Here is a 14,419-nt window from a genome sequence, read left to right as displayed (position 1 = left end):
ATTAAGGCTTGAATCAGGGGGGAGAGGCAGGGAAAATACAGAGGAGGTTATTGTAGGAGTCTTTGTGAACCATATAAAGACCTGAACTAAAGTAAAGCAATAAGATGGAGAGTTTATTCAAGGGCTATTAGGATACTGAATCACTAATTATTAGTGTATGTGTGGGGTAAAGAAGAAGGACCAGAATTCATTCTTGAGTTATATCCCAAGACATCAGGGTGGAAAATGGTGCCATTAACAGAGGAAAAGAGGGTGTTGGGAGAGGAAAGGGTGGGGAAGATGGGATGATAATTAATGGACTTTAGGGCTTTGAGTTTTAGGTGGCTGTGAAACATCCATGTGGATGTATCTGATAGGCAATTAAAACATGGATCAGAATATGTTAGCCTTATCTTAAACACTTCTGTGTTCATGGCTGAGTGTAAACAAATGATGAACCTTCTCCCACAAATCCTGTCAGCAAACCAGTACAAATGATAATCATCTATTAAGTTCACAGACTTGCCAGTGATCGGATATATTTCCGTAAATTCAGTTGAGCTTGTTCATTCTAGGATATTATTTAGCTTCCAGTTGGGTTTTAAGTGATATTATTCATAGGCTTTTCATCATCCCATTTCTTTCTGCCTGGCCGAGAACCACACCCTACAAGGTAGTGAAGTTAAGAAACCATCCATAGGGGCCTCTTCCTCTTTGCCTCATCTTCTTATTGGTACTTGTAGACTCTTTACAAGTATATAAGAAAGTAATCTGTGTGTTTTCTTTTTTGTACACAGCCTTTGAAAGAATAAATGTGGAAAAAGATTGTAGCCATTAAATCTTTTAATTGAGTAAAAGACAACAGCCACCCAAACACCAGATTAAGTCCCGGCTCCCACAGCTGCTGATTGTTTGAATGTGTTCCTTAGATGCTCCTGCTGCTTAGCTGGTTTCAGTTTTGTCTTTTACATTTCATTTTTTATTTTATAATTTTTTTTTAAATTTCATCTTTTGTATGTTGGTAACATATTTAAAAACTGTAAGAATGGCACAATGAACACTCATATACTCACCAGTTGTTAGCATTTTGCCACCTTCTCTTTCTCTTTCTGACTTGAGAGATCCTTGATTTCTTTGTTTGCTTGCCTGTTGTTTCTAAACCAATCTGAGAGATTGTTGGGAATATCAATGAGCATTAACCCTAATTACCTTAGGAAAGATCTCCTCAGAAGTACATTTCTCCTATATAATCACAATGTAATTCTCACACTCAGGAAATTTAACATTGATTAAGTGTTATTATCTACTATGCAATCAATATTCAAATTTCCTCATATGTGTGAATAAAGTTCTTTATAGATAGAGGTTTTTTTTAATGATCCAGGACCTAATAAGGATCATATTTTTCATTTCTTATCTGTCTTCTTTATTCTAATGAATTTTCCTAGCTTTTTAAAAAATTATCATCTTCATCATCATTATTATTTTTTTTTTCATGACACCAAGAGTTTTTGAAGAACTCAGGATATTTATTTTGCAGAATGTTCTGCAATTTGAACTTATTTGATTTTTTCCTCCTAAACAGATTTGTTCATATTCAGCAAGAGTAACGCATAGGTGATGGGGTGTTCTTAGCTCTGATGAGCCTTAGTGCGCAGCTCACAGGGAATTAGGATTAGATGAACCAGAGCAGGTAAAGCGCCTAGATTGTTACATGGCGTGAAGATAGTCAACCTTCACATAGCTGGAAGGTTCAGGTTTGGAAGCCAGGGGATGTTGTCAAATGATTGCAGTGACTGGTAATATAAAAAACCGGGGAGGAGTAAATGGAGAGGCAGGGGAGGGTGGCGTACTTTGTATGGCTGGGTGAGTGAAGTGGACATTTTCACTTTTGTGGCTTTGCCTTGCTGCTCTGCTCTCCCCACAGGATGTGTGCCCCATTCCTCTGCCAGCCCAACTAGAAGGAGCAAGGGCATGGAAGGTTATCTCTTCCAATCAGGTTTGAAGATGAGGATGACTTGAAACAGCCCTGAATTATTCACTGTGTTTGCATTAGTGTTCAGCATAAAAACACTAAGAGGAAATGTGCTTACCTTCCGCTTTGGGTTTATATATCTTTGCCTCTGTTTGCCTGGGAAATCCCCCAGTAAAAACTTCAGCAGTTTTCCTAACGGAAATAAGTTTATCACACTTTGCGAATTCTAGTGGGAAACTGGCATTTTTCCCCCTGCTTTGCGGGCATTGATTCATCATTTATTTAACTTTAACTTGTTAATAAAATGGGCTGAGTCACTGTCATAAGCCAGGAAATGTCCAGTGCATCGACCCAGTTAGCTTGAGGTTCTTTGATCCTTCCCATCGTAAAATAAAGGAGATGCAAGTCCTCTCAATTTGACAAGGTTCCATTTTTATTTTGAAATATTATCTGAATGATACATCATTTCAGTGATTTAAGCCAAATCACACCACATCACCTAATGTTGACTTAAAATTATTATGGGAAGTAGTGTTTTACTATGTCATGTTGACTGAGCCAGTGGCGCTTTATGACGGTGGCTTCCCATAAGAGGAACCCAGGGTCTTCGGAAATGTTAATTTACTGAGTTTCAAAGTATGTCTGTTAGACTAGAGAAAATAAACATTGATGGAAATCTTTTTTTTTTTTTTGAGATGGAGAAATCTCCCAGTCCCAAGAATAAGTCAGCTAGACTTGTGTCACTGATCTTGTCCAAAAGCATGCCTCTCTTCATTCCAAAGAAGGCCACAAATATGGTGTGCTTTGTAGTATAAGTGACAGACGTAGGGGACTTGTGGATTTGCCAGAGTGGAGTGACATGTAAAGGGCTTCCTATGAGCCCCACCTCTGAGCCAGAGAAGACTGAAAAAAGGAAAGGATGTGCTCTCCCCCGAAGAGAACACATTCTAGTATAGGACTCAGCATCAAAGAATGTTAGGGACAGTTGTTTTTAAGAACATAGTCTAAATACCTTAACCAATTAAGAAATGTCAGTTCTTGAGTCTATATGAAGTATTGGGAAGAGTTACTATTTTCTATTCATATCAGATGTAATATTGCTAGAGTTCTAGGTACTTTGATGTATGTGCAGTCTTTCTGTGTCTTTGAGTAACCAGGGCTGATCTTCATAGACAGCATTTTCTAATTCACCTTTGGGAACGTTTTGTGTCTTTCCTGGATGCCAATGGGTTAAAAATAAACATTGTTTTCTATGTAATATCTTTGCAACTATGTAAAGTTCTTTTGCTCTTGTCAAATCAACCTGCTCATTGACTTAGTTTGGTTGTTTCTTCATCTTAATTCAGGATCTTTCTATGTCTAAAGAGACAGAAAGGATATTCTCTCAATATCTTATCATCCTTGACTAAATGTTATCAGCCTTGGGCTTGGCTTAATACTCAATTTGCCTCTTGCAGCTCCCCAGTTAAATCACTGGGTCCTTATTATCCAACTTGTTTGTTTTCCATTTCCCAGATGTCTATTTGCTAACTAGATTATTAGTTCTCTGAGGGCAGGAACCTAAAGTTTCCTTGTAACCTCCAGGTTTCCTATGCTTCTCTTTACAGTGGTAGATCCTAGGAGGGTTTAACAAGCAAAAAGGATCAGTGAGGGGAATGCCTCGGAAAGGGGGTTCATTACCAAATGCTGTTTCTATCCTGGAGGAGTTTCTAGAAAGGATTACTCCCTTTGATTCATTGGTCCGAAGGGTGGTGACCTCAGTTCTCAAAGGTCCTATATCATGTCTAACCTGCATACTTCTATAGAGTACAGTTCATTTCAGTGGCTCGGTCGTGTCCGACTCTTTGTGACCCCATGAATCACAGCACGCCAGGCCTCCCTGTCCATCACCAATTCCCAGAGTTTACCCAAACTTATGTCCATTGAGTCGGTGATGCCATCCAGCCATCTCATCCTCTGTCGTCCCCTTCTCCTCCTGCCTTCAATCTTTTCTAGCATCAGGGTCTTTTCAAATGAGTCAACTCTTTGTATGAGTGGCCAAAGTGTTGGAGTTTCAGCTTCAGCATCAGTCCTTCCAATGAACACCCAGGACTGATCTCCTTTAGGATGGACTGGTTGGATCTCCTTGCAGTCCAAGGGACTCTCAAGAGTCTTCTCCAACACCACAGTTCAAAAGCATCAATTCTTCGGCGCTCAGCTTTCTTCACAGTCCAACTCTCACATCCATACATGACTACTGGAAAAACCATAGCTTTGACTAGATGGATCTTTGTTGGCAAAGTAATGTCTCTGCTTTTTTAATATGCTATCTAGGTTGGTCATGACTTTCCTTCCAAGGAGTAAGCTTCTTTTAATTTCATGGCTGCAGTCACCATCTGCAGTGATTTTGAAGCCCAAAAAAATAGGCTGACACTGTTCCCACTGTTTCCAAATCTATTTCCCATCAAGTGATGGGACCAAATGCCATGATCTTAGTTTTCTGAATGTTGAGCTTTAAGCTAACTTTTTCACTCTCCTCTTTCACTTTCGAGAGACTTTTTAGTTCCTCTTTACTCTCGGCCATAAGAGTCATCTGCATATCTGAGGTTATTGGTGTTTCTCCCTGCAAATTTGATTCCAGTTTGTGCTTCTTCCAGCCCAGTGTTTCTCATGATGTACTCTATATGTGAGTTAAATAAGCAGGGTAACAATATACAGCCTTGACGTACTCCTTTTCCTATTTCGAACCAGTCTGTTGTTCCATGTCCAGTTCTAACTGTTGCTTCCTGACCTGCATACAGGTTTCTCAAGAGGCAGGTCAGGTGGTCTGGTATTCCCATCTCGTGCAGAATTTTCCACAGTTTTTTGTGATCCACACAGTCAAAGTCTTTGGCATAGTCAATAAAGCAGAAATAGTTGTTTTTCTGGAAATCTGTTGCTTTTTCGATGATCCAGTGAATGTTGGCAATTTGATCTCTGGTTCATCTGCCTTTTCTAAAACCAGCTTGAACATCTGGAAGTTCATGGTTCACGTATTGCTGAAGCCTGGGTTGGAGAATTTTGAGTGTTACTTTACTAGCGTGTAAGATGAGTGCAATTGTGTGGTAGTTTGAGCATTCTTTGGCATTGTATTTCTTTGGGATTGGAATGAAAACTGACCTTTTCCAGTCCTGTGGCCACTGCTGAGTTTTCCAAATTTGCTGGCATATTGAGTGCAGCACTTTCACAGCATCATCTTTCAGGATTTGAAATAGCTCAACTGAAATTCCACCACCTCCACTAGCTTTGTTCATAGTGATGCTTTCTAAGGCCCACTTGACTTCGCATTCCAGGATGTCTGACTCTAGGTGAGTGATCACACCATCATGATTATCTGGGTCATGAAGATCTTTTTTGTACAGTTCTTCTGTGTATTCTTGCCACCTCTTCTTAATATCTTCTGCTTGTGTTAGGTCCCTACCGTTTCTGTCCTTTATTGAGCCCATCTTTGCATGAAATGTTTTCTTGGTATCTCTAATTTTCTTGAAGAGATCTCTAGTCTTTCCCATTCTGTTGTTTTCCTCTATTTCTTTGCATTGATTACTGAGGAAGCCTTTTTTTTTTTTTTTTTGGTCTTTCCTTGCTATTCTTTGGAACTCTGCATTCAAATGGGTATATCTTTCCTTTTCTCCTTTGCTTTTTACTTCTCTTCTTTTCACAGCTATTTGTAAGGCCTCCTCAGACAGTCATTTTGCCTTTTTTGCATTTCTTTTCCATGGGGATGGTCTTGATTCCTGTCTCCTGTACAGTGTCACGAACCTCTGTCCATAGTTCATCAGGCACTCATAGTTGTTCTAATACAAATGTTCATGCATACACACATTGCTGGGAGTCTCTTGCCTTTGCTAAGGTTCCATTTGCTTTCCTGTGCTCTTTAATACTAGATGCTCAATACTAACTTTTCTCACATATTTACATTTGTAACATCTAAATAGCTCAAACTAGGCCTACTTTGCTGTATTGCCCTTCCCAGAACTTTCTGAGTAAACAGGAACATGGATATCTTCACCCACTCACCTTTTCCATAGACATATACACACATTCTCTCTCTACACTTAATCTTTTCTCTCTCATTTTAATCTTCTATTATGTGTGCAATAATGGCTAAATTATAAGCATCATATAAAATATTAGTTTATCAAAATCAACCCTAGCATTGGGGTTCATTCATTTATTGAGTCAGTCAGCTGGTGTTTGGGCACCAGTGCAATATACTAGACACTGAGGATATGTGATGAAGGAGACTGATGGGAGTCCTGCATTCTTTAAGCACCCAGTCCTGTGAGAGCTAACCAGGTTAATTGGTGGTCATAATTTAGGATGTTAGGAAGGGTTGCTACAGGAGATGGTAGAGGCACCTAACCAAAATTGGGGAGGCAGAAATAGAAGAAGAAATGTCTCCTTGAAATCTGAAGGTCTACAGGACCATATATGTATATATATGATGTATGATATTGCCTGACATATATATATATATATATATATATATATATATATATATTTTATAAACTAAGAGGAGCGAGAGCAGGCAAGAGTGGAGCTTCATAAATAAATGTTGGAAGAGTCTCATGAACTGCTATCAGGAGTTTGGGCTTTATCTAGAGAACAGGCTTTGTGTATTTGGCTAAGACAGGTACCCTGGTGACTCTGGTATACATTTCAAAGGCCTCCATATCCTATTATCCATCAAGCAAGAGTTCAGAACATATTCTGGGCCCAACGAAAGATGAAGTTATTAAGAGTGTATGAATGATTTGATAGGATGCTCACCTAATTTCCAGGTCACGAGCATCATTCTTTGGGTTTCAACCCTTTCTGTTCAGAAGACAGTTATCCACATTTCGCTTCCCATTAAGGGGTCAATTTCTTTCTAGAAAAGTGACTTACACAGATATTCAAGATTAAGAGAGGTGAGGTCCAAAGTCCACCCACCCCACATGTTTACTTGAGAATTGAATGTAATGAAAGTTGTTCTGATGTTGATGCTGTAGGCACAAAGAGGAAAAAAAATTCCAATATCCTATTCTATCTCCTAGATAGTGGATATTACAGCATTGGATCTTAGACTGGAAAGGCTTGAGATCCTTTTTTCTGTTTTGTTTTCCTTAAATCTGTGGGAAACTTCTGGTACTTCTTGATGTTTATTCCAGGGCAGAACAGCCCACCAGTCTTAAAACTTCTTAAATATTGATCATGACCACAGCCATGCTTCATCCCCTATGGAAAATATCAATTGGGTTATCGGCCTTTGGAATGAGCTTTCTTCTCACAGTGATATACACTTTACTATTAATAATAGCTTCTTATAAATATGCCACCGAGATTTATTCCCAGTAAGTCACCCATACCAGGAAATTGGTGATATTTGTTACTTTCTTCTTACCTACCCAATGATTCTGAATGGTTCTTTTGGAAGAAAAGTAAGTCAACAAAGGCATTGCTGAGCTAGCTTCCCTAGTCCTCTCTAATCTATCTCTAATTTAAACGTCTGCGTTGTCTGCCAAGCTTTTATGAGCCTAATTTAGCTCTACCTTCAAATACATTTTAAGCCTAATCACCTCTACTCCTCCAAACCTACTTCACCGCTATCCCCTTCTATCTCAAGAAAAACAGCCCCCTAACTGGTTTTCCAACATCCCGTCTTGCCTACCCACAAGCTTCTACCTTCACCCAACACACACACATGGTCTCGGCTCCACACCACAACAAGCGCTTCCCTTAAAGGGTAAATTGAATCACTGAGGGTTTCCTACTGACATCTGTGTTCCCACCATTCTTGGAATAAAGTCCAAGCTCCTTTTTCTAGTGTGAAGGGCAGCAGTAATCCTGAACAGATGACTGATGCTTTCCCATCTCCACATTCTTCTCTGTGTGACTTCATGGCAAAGCAGGAGATGCTGATGTGAGCTTTTGTGTGTTACTCCACCAAGCAAATAGCTTGATTTGTGGTTCAAATATTCATTCACATCAGACTGTTTTCCATGGATTTTAAATTTTGAAATGCTCTATTTCCTTGTTTTCAAATTAATTATAAACACACATCACAGACTATCTATTAGAAAGTCTATAAAAGGAATTATAATTTTTAAGTGCCAGTGGAGTTTTTTCACCTCTGAATGCCAAATCAGCCATCTTTGTTTTGTTCCCGCATTCCAAACAGATCCACTTCATGTGAAGCCTGAGATGGTATTTTTTTAGTCCCCTTGGGTTTTCAGTCAGAAAGTGAGTCATGACAGTAACAAGGAAGGCTTGAGGTAAAATAGAATTCTTTTTCTTGAAATCTCTACTTGAGCGCCTTAGCATGAAGCAACATGTAGTTCACTAAGCCATTGGAGTATTCAGATGTATGCAATGTGTTTTTTCATATACTTTCTCTGAAAGAGCAAGTTATATAGAGCCAGAATTCCTAAAGTGAAAGCCCACAAACCATTCTAGCCCGAGTCAAGATATCCACGTTACAAAGTACCTCATCTCTGATATAGAAAAGACTGGAAAGGAAATCCTCTGCTTAATATTTTAACAGTGTGATCTAGAAATCAACATCATCTTTCCCCTCTCAGGTGGAGACAGTTGGAGAAATTGGCTGCTGAGAAACTGTGTATGTTTTTGTAGGTGAAGGAGTGTTTGTTCATTAGTGGTGAGGAGTCTTATTGAGGTGAAGAGAAACCAACAGACAAAGTTCTTTGGGTTAGTCTTTGGGTTAGCCTCCTTTTTCTGAGAAATAGTCTTTAGTTGCTTTTCTGTTTGGTTGCAAGGAGAAAAACTTTTCTCTGTTTTAATCGTCTTCCTCAACGTAAATGGCTGAAACTGTTCTCTTGAATAAGATATTCTCCCCTCAGAAACAGAAACTGGTTTCTGAACGAATACTCAGCTGGCCATTCACACCAGTTTGACAAAGGTATCTACCTGGACACAAGAATTAACACTAAGTTGGGAACCGTGTCTATGGAACCGATAGTCTCAACAATTTCTTCAACAGCAACAGCCAGCATTTATTATCTTTGCATAGTACTGGATAAGGTGCTGGAAATGCAAAATAATAGCATTTTCAGAATTTAATGCTCTTTCCATATATAAGAACCAAGAACCTGTCTCTGCACATGCTAAGGTGCTTCAGTAGTGTCCAACTTTTTGTGACCCTATGGACCATAGCCTGCCAGTCTCCTCTGTCCATGGGATTCTCTAGGCAAGAATGCTGGAGTGGATTCACATGCGCTCCTCCAGGGAACCTTCCTGACCCAGGGATTGAACTCACATCTCTTACATCTGCATTGGCAGGTGGGTTCTTTACCACTAGCACCATATGGGAAGCCTTAACCTTTCTCTAGAGATCAAATTGCCAACATCCGCTGAATCATCGAAAAAGCAAGAGAGTTCCAGAAAAACATCTATTTCTACTTTATTGACTATGCCAAAGACTTTGACTGTGTGGATCACAATAAACTGTGGAAAATTCTGAAAGAGATGGGAATACCAGACCACCTGACCTGCCTCTTGAGAAACCTGTATGCAGGTCAGGAAGCAACAGTAAGAACTGGACATGGAACAACAGACTGGTTCCAAATAGGAAAAGGAGTACGTCAAGGCTGTATATTGTCACCCTGCTTATTTAACTTATATGCAGAGTACATCATGAAAAACACTGGTCTGGAAGAAGCACAAGCTGGAATCAAGATTTCAGGGAGACAAATCAATAACCTCAGATATGCAGATGACACCACCCTTATGGCAGAAAGTGAAGAAGGACTAAAGAGTGTCTTGAGGAGAGTGAAAAGGTTGGCTTAAAGCTCAATATTCAGAAAAATAAGATCATGGCATCCGGTACCATTACTTCATGGCAAATAGATGGGGAAACAATGACTGACTTTATTTTTCTGGGCTCCAAAATCACTGCAGATGGTGATTGCAGCCATGAAATTAAAAGACACTTACTCCTTGGAAGGAAAGTTATGACCAACCTAGACAGCATATTAAAAAGCAGAGACATTACTTTGTTAACAAAGGTCCATCTAGTCAAGGCTATGGTTTCTCCAGTGGTCATGTATGGATGTGAGAGTTGGACTGTGAAGAAAGCCGAGCGCCAAAGAATTGATGCTTTTGAACTGTGGTGTTGGAGAAGACTCTTGAGAGTCCCTTGGATTGCAAGGAGATCCAACCAGTCCATCCTAAAGGAGATCAGTCCTGGGTGTTCATTGGAAGGATTTGTTGCTGAAGCTGAAACTCCAATACTTTGGCCACCTGATGTGAAGAGTTGACTCATTTGAAAAGACCCTGATGCTGGGAAAGATTGAGGGCAGGAGGAGAAGGGGACGACAGAGGATGAGATGGTTGGATGGCATCACTGACTCAATGGACATGAGTTTGGGTGAACTCCAGGAGTTGGTGATGGACAGGGAGGCCTGGCGTGCTGCGATTCATGGGGTTGTAGAGTCAGACATGACTGAGCGACTGAACTGAGCTGAACTGAACCTTTCTCTGTGAATTTTTATATATACAATGTTTCTTTTAATTCATTTCTATAGCCAATTATTGAGTCTCATCTTCAGGAGAAGGTATTAAAAATTCATTTGTGGTTACTACATTAGTAACCTGACATTCTTCAGATGAAGGGAAAAAATGCATATAAACAGCACATGTTATTACTGACCAAACCACCACCCACCTAGTTTCTTTTCAAATTTATGGATTATATTGACTTCTGAGGTCTCATTTAGCAGTGGCTTTCAAAGGCACCCAGCTGTACTTGGCAAGAGTACTGCATTGGATGTCAGTTCTAAAAGTCCTGATGTCGTCAAGAGGCTTGTGTTTGCAGTTTTAGACCGTGAGAAAGGCCTGGAAGAAGCCATTTTTTAATCTACCTATACCTTGCTTTCTCCTGTTTGAACAAAAATCACACTTTTCTGCTCATTTCTCATCGGCATTCTCATTCCTGTCTCTTCTGAATGTTTTTCTCTCCTCCGGTGCATTCTGTTGCAAGGCAGACTGAACTCTGTGCCTAACACTGCTGAACAAGAGAAAGCCTTCCCTTAGCCACAGGACCATGAGTTAATCCCGTTGTTTTGACCTCCTCAGAGCTGCCCAAGGGATGACATCACTACAGAACTTTTTTCCACAGCAGTATTTTTGACATGAAATGTCTAAGACCACTCTGGATAAATGTTCTTCTGGTTGGCACCTTTTTGTAAAGAGGATTTGGCAGAATTATACTTTTCTTTCCTTTTTCCCCTTCACATCAGATTCTGAAATAAGACAAACAACCAAGTCACAGCCAATTCTGCAGTCAAGATATTCCAAAAAGCCTGGCTCTTGGTTAAATGCGTCCTGCATAATTTGTTTCTGTACATAGCCTGGATGTCCATTCCCCCTCACTTTGCATTTTCACTGGGGAGTAATAGTGTGATGCCATAGACCCTGTTGCACTGTGCACAGAAAAAATACTCTTAGAGAAGAGTATTGGGCATTGAATACTTTGTTTTCTTGACTTATAACTTACTCCATAAACCCAAATGGAGAAGCATTCCTGCAGAACACTCCATCCTTTCTGTTTCCCTCATTATAATATATGTGTGGCTTTAAAAAGCCTTGATGATCATTTCACCTACAACCAACTTCACAGCCCTCATTTTGTCATGCTTTGTGGAGACTCAGGCAGTTATTTTTTAGCCTTAAACTCATCCAACTTGATAAATTATTTGCGGTTAATATTGACCCAGACTCTTGTAAGCAGAAAAACACTAAGCCCTTCCAGGGGATGGATTCAGCTCTTTGAGTAGTTTGGAACTGAGTCCTCAGATGAACATACAGCTCTTGGCCTGCTTCGGTCCTGCCCAGATGGACAGTGTTGCAATTACCCACACTTCCCCAAGGCCGTTTCTTCATTTCTGAAAGCTAGTCTTGATTGTCTCAGAAGCAGAATTCAATTTGCAGTTCCCCCAGTAACGTGCTGTGATTCATTCGAGGACAAATCTGGATTGAACTGTGTCCAAGTGTCTCTTTTGTGAGACAGAAGGGAAGTATAAGTAGATACTATAGTCACCCAGATGAGTCAGCCAGGAATTCATGAAGTGATTCATAAATTGTTATAAAGACCACTAAAGTCTACTAAAATGGAGTGCTGTCTGGCTATACAAAGTGGGGTATTATCATTGGGGGGAGGGGGTTTAGATGTTAAATCAGATGTGAAATCCTTAAAACTGTGCTTTTCTTTTTAGGTTTTGAAAAGGATTCCTTTTTTCCCCTTCTGCAGTCAGCCAACTGCTAAAGCCATTTTTCATTGATTAGTTTTCACAGATGAATTTTAAAACCACTACAGATGATACCCCACAATTCTTTGGGGGAATAAAGAATACCTCCCCCAAATCTACCATAGACCAGTTTCTATTCATTATTTCTACTCCCTGGCAGCAAATCAATAATATTTTTCATGTGAATACAATGAAACTAGCTGTTCTGATGCATTCTTCCTTCTTTGGGAGGTCTATAACCCTCATAGAAGAAAGAAGGTGGAGAGGGGGCGAACTATCCAAGCACATATTAATCTAGTTGATCATGTAAACACCTCTTTTCAAAGTGTTAACCCCCAAAGCAGTGCTAAAACACACAGTCCCACATCACTTGCCAGCACTGCTTGCATATACAATACAAATGAAGAAAAGTGAGGCGTATTTGTGACATGTGCTTGGTTTGCAACACAGCCTACTAATACAATTTGTTTGAAGAAACACAATTGTTAATTGACACATAGAAATATTTTGGATTTATACATAAGGGAGAGTGTAACTGAAAGAAGCTATCCAGTTGGAAAGACTAAAGGTATAAGCCTGGCTTGGGCACCAAGAACCCCATTTTAGAACTGAGCGACTTCACCAAAGCAAACTGGGAAACACACAGTCAGATTTATTAAAGGCAGTAGCTTGCTGATGCCCACCCCCCGCCCATCCCCATCACCTGATGGTGAGGAGGAAAACCTCAGAGGCCCACAGGAGTCCTGTTCCATGCTCCCTCAACTCGTCTCTCTGCCTTGCTTTGCATCTCCGTTAGAAAATGTCTTACCTTATTGGGATAAAGTGGTATCTGGAGAAGTAACTGCATGACTTTGGCAAACCATTTCATGTCTCTGGGCCAGATACAATGGTGCACCAGTGTCCTTCACCTCAAATATTCTATGGTTGTATGGATTTGTGAGCTCAGGATAACTTGTTGGAAAAGCCAGAAAACAACAACTAAGTGCTCCTAGGACTAGAAAATTAACCAGATAAGTAAATGCCTCACTTCCTTTGAACCTCTTTCCATATTGAAATAGTCAAAGGAGAAAAGAGTCCTAAGTTGTTTTGTTTTGTTTTGTTTGAGCTTAATAGATATTCTAACATAGTGCTATTGTGTTAGACAGCTCTTAAGCATTGGGTATATTTTAAATCAGAGATACCTTGCATGTAGCCTCTGTTCAGAGCAGTCATTCCATAAACCTGTATTGATCATCCAAACCATGTCAAACATTCATTGTTTAAAGGACTTTGATACCTAATATAAAATTGTTCATAGTTACCTTCCCACCCTTTACCTTCCATTCTTTGTTTTTCTCTGTAGTACTCCTTTCTTCTAGCTCAATACAGTTTGTGGATTTAAACTTGCTCATTGCCTGCCTCCTCTCCCCACAGTAGAGGTTCCATAAACTCAGGGTCATGTGTTACTGTATCTCTAGTGCACCTTCCCTGGTAGCTCAGTTGGCAAGGAATTCTCCTGCAATGCAGGAGACCCCAGTTCGATTCCTGGGTTGGGAAGATCCGCTGGAGAAGGGATAGGCTACCCACTCCAGTATTCTTGCACTTCCCTTGTGGCTCAGCTGGTGAAGAATCCACCTGCACTGTGGGAGACTTGGGTTCAATCCCTGGGTTGGGAAGATCCCTGGAGAAGAGAAAGGCTACCCACTCCAGTATTCTGACCTAGGGAATTCTATGGACTGTATGGTACATGGGGTCGCAAAGAGTCGGACACAACTGTATGAAGTTCACTCACTCAATGCACCCGAGGAGCTTGGTTGGTGCTCAATCAATACCTCATGAATGAATAAATGAATATGTTACCTCAGATTTTATGACCCCCCCCCCCCCCCCCCAGTAAGAGTTGAGAGTATTTTGCACTTGAAATTGAGACTGAGAGAAGTCAGGGAATTTATTCAAGAGTAGCTAGCTATTATAGTAAGGGGTAGAGCCACACTCCAAGCCCAGGGGATCTGACTTCTCGTCCATCTGTCTTCTATGACATCCATCTGCTTTTTCTGCCATTTGCAATTTCTTTGCACATGAATTTCACTAGTTCTGTATGTTTCAGTTGGGGACTGTTGTTCTATGAAACAATCTAAGATTGAGTACTGTGTGTACAGAAGAGCACTTTGCTTCTGGCTCACCTTACTGCAAAGTGGGGAAGCTCAGTGTGAACAGAGAGGGG

At 40.3% G+C, this 14,419-nt stretch overlaps 1 protein-coding gene across 6 annotated transcripts in view; it reads left to right on the top strand.

Annotated features, from left to right (window-relative positions):
* The window catches only part of GLIS3 (GLIS family zinc finger 3), a 540,750-nt gene that overhangs the window by 486,621 nt on the left and 39,710 nt on the right, over positions 1–14,419 (top strand). The gene's annotated exons all lie outside the window — the stretch shown is intronic.

The sequence above is a fragment of the Odocoileus virginianus genome, chromosome 18 (assembly GCF_023699985.2).
Source record: "Odocoileus virginianus isolate 20LAN1187 ecotype Illinois chromosome 18, Ovbor_1.2, whole genome shotgun sequence".
Lineage (NCBI taxonomy): Eukaryota > Metazoa > Chordata > Mammalia > Artiodactyla > Cervidae > Odocoileus > Odocoileus virginianus.
The sequence above is the reverse complement of the archived record's forward strand: the minus strand, read 5'-3'. Positions and strand labels throughout refer to the sequence as shown.